The sequence below is a fragment of the Pteropus alecto genome, unplaced genomic scaffold (genome assembly GCF_000325575.1).
Source record: "Pteropus alecto unplaced genomic scaffold, ASM32557v1 scaffold63, whole genome shotgun sequence".
Lineage (NCBI taxonomy): Eukaryota > Metazoa > Chordata > Mammalia > Chiroptera > Pteropodidae > Pteropus > Pteropus alecto.
The window spans coordinates 8,930,780-8,937,764 of NW_006434897.1; positions in this window are offsets into that span (position 1 = coordinate 8,930,780).

Below are 6,985 nucleotides of genomic sequence, written 5' to 3' on the forward strand. Positions count from 1 at the left end.
GTCTGGGTGAGCCCAGAACCAGCTCCCAGTGGTTCTGGGCCCCTGGTTGTGCACAGTACAGGCTAGTCCCTGGAGACCAGCAAGCAAGTATCTGGCGCCTATCTGACCTTCTGGGGCTGCTGTGGGCCAGAGCTTATTTGTGGGAAATGGAATATTGCTTGTTAAATATTTTGACAAGTATTGGAACTGTTTGAACTTTAATATTGGTAAACGATGTTGCAGCTAGTAGCAGCAGTGTTATCAGAGTTCACAATGTACTATGTCCTCATCTGTACTTGGAACTGCCAGACTTTAAAACTTTTAGTAATTTATGGATGTGTGATGATAAGTAATTGTGTTTTATTTGTATTTCTCTGATTATTAATAAGGGTAAGCACCAGTGGTGTATTGGAGCCAGTGCATATTGATTTTTGGCCTGCTTATTCTATTAACTGCTGAGAGATGTTTGAAAATCATTATTATGAATTTGTTCATTTCTTACAGTTCTTTTCTTACATTTTGCTTTACATATTTTGAAGCTTGATATTAGTGCATGCAAATGATCTTTGTTGTATATGTTTTAAAAAGTTTAACACTGTATTTTCTCTGTCAGTATGTTTTCTTTATTTATATCATTTCTTTGAATGGTCCCGTAGTATTCCATGATCTCTTCCAGACTTTAACAAATAGTTTATTGTTGAGTAATTAATTTGTTCTATTATAGTTTTTGGAAGTACAGTTTATACTCTTTGCTCCCACTTTCTCACTTTCACATTTCACTTCTTAACTTTTCTGATTTCCATTTCTATCCTTTAATCGAAACCTCATTTTTTATTTAAATGACCTTTAAAAAATTCCTTTGTAGCATTTAATTTTTCTACTTGTTTTGTTATATTTTTATAATTTCTTTCCATTTAATCTGAACTTTGACGGGAGTTTCTAGCTGATTCTAGACATCTCTATTTTAACAGTGTTCGTGTTCACAGAACAACCACAACTTCTTTCGCAGCTCCAGACCCCTTTCTTGGACTCCTTATTTTGACACACGCATCTCCATTTTTTCTTATCGTTCCGAAACCTCCCTTGACCTTGCTTTTTATGTTGTTTACAAGCTCTGTATACTCTACCTGTCATGTGCCTTTTATTTCCTTCTTTCCACTTTTATTACATTCTAGTAATTCTTATTACTTCCTGTTTGCACTATCACAGTAGCCCTCCCACTGATTTTCCTATTTTTAGAGCTCCCTCTGTCAGTCCATGTTTCAAAATGGTGCTAGATTAGTATTTTTAAATGTTTTCTTTATCATGTAATTCTCTTAATTTAAAACCATCAAGAACTCTCCATTTCCTTCTGAATTAAATACAATACTCTCACTGTAGCATTCAAAACCACTTACCTACAACCCAAAATATATTTCAAAGCTTTCCCAATTTATATTTTTGTCTCAACCCAAAGCAGACCTTTCTCTAATGCACTGCATGCCTTCCTACCTCCATGCTTTTATTCAAACTCTTAACTCTGATTGGAACAGCTACTGCTGCCATCTCTGCTTCCTAAATTCTCACATATTCTTAAAGTCCATCTCCGGGTACCTATCTTGCCTTTTCCAGTCCTTCTCTTCAGGTAGGATCTTTCCCTCTTTGAACCCCCATAGTACTCATTGTGTTTGCAACTCTCTTACTGTTCACAGGTAGATAGCTACTTGAACCAAAATTTATTCCATCTCATGTTCTATTTTTTTTGTCCTTTTTTGACACTTCTCCACCCTCCTTAACTGTAAAGATTGCATTTTACATCCCGCAGAGTATACCTACAAGGCCTGAAAAATACCAGGTACTTATTCATGCCGATCAAATTGAATATTTACCTTGGAAACACCATAGCCATTAACAAACTTTTCTGAATGCTTCGTATTAGCCTTCTTCTGCCTTTCTTTTTGAGCTGCACTTCGATGAGCTTCTTTGAAGTTAGAACTGTCTTTCGTTTTCTGTAACTGTCAAAGCACCTGCTAAGAAGTGTTTTGAGAGGAAACTGGAGAAGAGATTTCAGAATGGTAAGATTCCTGGGCTTCTGAATGTGTGGACTTCTTCTAATGTTAAAAAAATAATAATCATGGATTCTTCCCATATAGATGGCTTTAAATTTTCTGACTGTTCATTTTCAGGCTTGTAGTTCTTAAAATTCCCAATGTATATATTTAAAAGTATAATTTCCCATTACACTAGTATGTATAGTAATTTTTTTTAATAATGATTTTTAAATCTCAGTATGAATACCAAAAGAGCATACTTGGAACTCACAATGGTGTGAACTCAACTCATTGTGTTTCTGCACAAACTAGATCTTTCTCTATTTTTCTAAATTACATGTTTCCTTTACTTCCTACATCTATTTACGCATTTCCTTAATTGTAAAGCACTTTTTACAAGATAAAGTCTCTGATATCAGTTTCTTTTTACCATTAATTACATAGTTTAATTACAGCATTTTTCTTTCTCAGTAGTATGTAAAATTATGGCGCATCTTAAAATTGATGATGTATTAGCTCTGATGAATTGTGGTAGTTGTAAAAACACATAGATTAGAATTCCTTAGCATTTCACCCACTCGTCTTTCTATTCATATGACCACCATTGTAATTCATTTCTTCACTGTTTCTTTTTTAATTGAGATAAAATTCACAACATAAAATTCACCATTTCAACCATTTTAAAATGGTTGACTTAGTGAATGTTAAAGACATTCACAATATTATGCAACTATTACCAATACTAATTACAGAATATTTCTATCACCCCAAAGAGAAACCCATACTTTCCAATGTCCCCCTCTACCTATCCTCTGGTAACCATGAATCTGGTTTCTGTCTCTATAGATTAGCCTATCATGAGAATTTCATTTAAATGGAATCATACAGTGTATAGCCTTTTGTGTCTGTCTTCTTTCACTTATCATAACATTTTAAAGGTTTATCCATGTTTAGCATGTATCAGTGCTTCATTACTTTTTATTGCCAAAAAACATTCTATTGTATGGACATACCTTTTCCAGTTGATGGATATTTGAATTGTTTCCACTTTTTGACTATTAGGAATAATGCTGCTATAAACATTCACTTACAAGTTTTGTGTGGAACATATATATTCAGTTCTCTTGAGAGTATACCTAGGGATAGAGTTGCTAAGTTATGGTAACTCTGTGTCTTAACTTTTGAAGAACTGCCAAACTGTTTTCCACAGTGTCTGCGGCATTCTACATTCCAGCTAGACATACATGAGGTTTCCCGGTTCTCTACTCTCCATCAACACTTGCTATTTTCCTTTTTCCCTCCTTTCCTTACAGCCATTACAGCAGGTGTGAAGTAATGTTCTTCACTGTTTTTTAAATGGTATTTCTCTCATAACTTCCTCATTGACCTTCTGGTCTCTTCCCATTTCAGTTCATCCAAATCCCACTTCCAGAATAGATTTCCAAAGTAAAGTTCAAGTTATATAATTTCCTATTAAAAAAATCTTCAATGGCTTCATAACAAACCTGTCAAATTAGGTGTAAATTTGTTATCCTGGAACTCAAGGACTTTTAATACATCTCCCCATAAATTTCAAATACTGGTATTTTACTCCTTTAGTACTGGTACTTTATGTTTCAACAAATCTAGAAAATTCACTGTCACTCGAACATCTCCTATAGTGTCCTGCCTTTGTTAATTTTGTTTCCTATACCTCCACTTCAACAGGTAGAATTCCTACGTTTTAGTCAAGGCTCATCTCAGAAATCCTCATGCACTGTGGTACGTATATAATGGAATATTACTCAGTCATAAGAAGAGATGAAAAACTGCCATTTGCGACAACTTGGATGGACCTCAAGATAATCATGCTAAGCGAAATAAGCCAGACAGAAAAAGTTGAAAATTACATGATATCACTTATATGTGGGATATAAACCTAAAAACAAACAAACAGAGACTCATGGACATAGTGTTTACCAGAGGGTAGGGGGTGGGGGGAGAGGGGAGGTAGACTGGGTAAAGGGTCAAATATGTGATGACAGAAAGAAATCTAACTATGGGAGGTGAACACACAATGTAAATATATATATATATATATGCCTTACTGTTAAAGTGTACACCTGAAACTTATCAGATTTCATTAATCAATGTCACCATAAAAATAATAAATAAATAAATTTAAAAAAAGAAAGAAATCCTCTTCCAAATGAAAGCACTCCTGATTCTTCCATCCTTCCAACATTTTCCTTCTTGTGAGTATCCAGAGAAATTGGTATGTTTCTTATGACATCTATCTTTGCCTTGTAATTTGAAAGATTGTGTTCTTTTTTTGACCCTCCTCCTGAAGTACAGACTTATTCTTCTAGTATATCTGCACTTCCTTGCAAATACAAAATATTAATAATTAACTAATTTGAATTTGAAATCATTCAATGGTTTCATAGATATCAAATGAAGCTTTTTGAGGTGTAGTGTGCTGTATACTTGGGTTATATATTAGGGAAAAGAGAAAGACCCGGTCTTCAATATAATTAGAGAAACAGGACTGACAATATAAAATTTACAGAAATATGTATCCATGAATATAATAAGTTTAAGCCTGCCTTGAAGAGGAGGAATCATGCTGGTGGACTGGAAAAGTGATGGGCACAATAAGAGCAGATTCTTGGAAGTAGACCCGGAACATTAATTTAAAGGACAATAGAATTTGGAAGAGTTAGAGCAATAGAGTGAAGACATATTTTCTCCAGTAAATCTAGTAACTCAAGTTACAAGTTTGGCAAATGTCTTCTTAAGTGATTTAATTCTTTTCGTCTGTTTTTTTTTCAACATTATCTGTTAAATGGCCTAGAAATTCAATGACTTATGTTGTTAAGTAATCTTCATTTTCCTGCAAAATCCGCAGAGCAAATAAGCCTGAGGTGATGATTTAAAAAGACATTTCAATTTTATGCCAGTGAGGAGATACTAAATTCAGACACCAAAGTGATAATAACCAAGTCACAGAGCATTTGCTGGGGGTGAAAGCAGTTTTGTCATGATAGCGTGGCTAGTAAATCTGGCTGACACGGTGTGCCTGGTGACTGATGCTTCCCTCTGATGCTCCTTCCAGGAGGTTACTGCGAAGTGTGTACAGGAGCTTTCCCAGGCCCAGGCCACTGTTGCTCTGTACTTTTGTAGTTATTCTCCTAATGTTATAGTGGTAAGGCTATTTAATAAAAAGAAAGATACTTCTAATCTGAGATGATTTGAGTTATGACTAGAAGAGATACCCTCTGAGGTAAAAGCGTTTTTTTAAAAGCATAGTACTATTGCCTTTTGTGTTTTGATTTGGCAGAGAGGAAGGGGTGGTGGTGGGATGGTCTAGTTAGAACTTAGTATAAATTACTGATAAAAATTGGTAATTTGTGTATTGCTGGAGATGATTACTCTTATACTTTAAATAAATTTGTATAATTCATCTTTTAAAAAGCATATTTTGGAATACAGATTAATATATTCATATAGCATATCAGAAACATCTGGCCCAAGATTTTATTACTAATTTTAAAATTTCAGGAACTTTTTTTTTTAAATCTAAGGATAAGGTAGTTCTGAGAAAAGAGGCATAATAAATTAAACTCATAGGTGACTGCTCATTGTAATGCCAACTAGTTAATTTATAACAGGAGAAATATGAGGCCTGTCAGAATCATGTAATTGATGCCCATAAAGGCCACATCCATGATGATTGGTAGGTCACTTTATGAAACTCTCATTAGAATTCAGAGTTTAGACAGTTCAGTTGGCTATTGGGAAATCAAAAGAAATTGGGGATACTTTATTTAGACTGAAGGGAGCTTAAATTATTTGATACATTTTTGGGGCAGAAAAGGATAGAAATCTGACTCAAACTAGCTTAAATAAGTTCATTATGGCTTTAATTCGATTTCCAGAGATATGGCTGGCTCTGGGGTTCGTTGATTTAGTGATGCAATGATGTCAGTAAGAACTCAGATTTTATCTTTTTCTCTGCTTTGCTGTCACTGTTGAATTCATTAAGGGCTGCTTTCTTGTGATTATAATCCCTAGTTAGTACTAGATGTTTCCTTGTTCATGTGAGATTGAGGGGTGGGGAAAGGGTGGGGGAGAGGATGATTTGGATTTGATTACTAGCTTTGTAGTTTCAGAAAAAGAAACGCTACCTCACCCAGTGTAGGGAGCTAAAGCTCCCCAAATTCAAAAGAGTGCATGGTTTATCTCGGGAGGCCTGCTTGCATAAAAAAGAAAAGGCTGGTTCTGTGGAATTCCAGGAAGAAGATGATTAAGTATAGCCTAAGGGAGTGTCAAAGGGAGTGTCAAAGGAAGTGTCAATTGTACCTGGATCTTCAGGATGTTACTTTTATTATGTTATTTGGGGATACACAAAGGAACAGATTGTGTTTAAAAGAAGGATAAGAAATAAACTCGGAGAGACAGTTGTGAGATCTGTTCTCCCTCCTGCACCCTGTCTGTCTTCTCTTTTTTCTCAGTCCCCGCTCCCCCATTCAGGGACCTGGTTTGACTTGGTCGGCTGGTTTCCGACAAGAAATCTGGGAGAACCTTAGCTGGATCTTCTGCTTCAGGGTCTCTCAAAACCCGCAATCAAGGTATTGCCACTGATTTCATCTGAAAGCTCAATTGGGGAAGGATCTGTTTCTAAGCTCACTCCCACAGTTGTTGGCAGGTTTCAGTTCCTTAAAGGTTGTGAACTAAAGGTATCAGTTTCTTGTTGGCTGTTGTCCAGAGGCTACCCTCAGTTTCTTGCCATGTAGGCCTGTCCAACATGGCATTTTGCTTCATCAAAGCCAGTGATAGAGGAAGTGCCAGCAGGACAGAAGTCATGGCTTTTATAACTTAATCTCAGAAGTGGCATTCCAACACTTTCACTATACTCCATTCATTAGATGCAGGTTTCTGGGTCCAGACCACAAGGGCATATATACAGAAGGTAGAGGTAGCTGGGCGCCATTTTA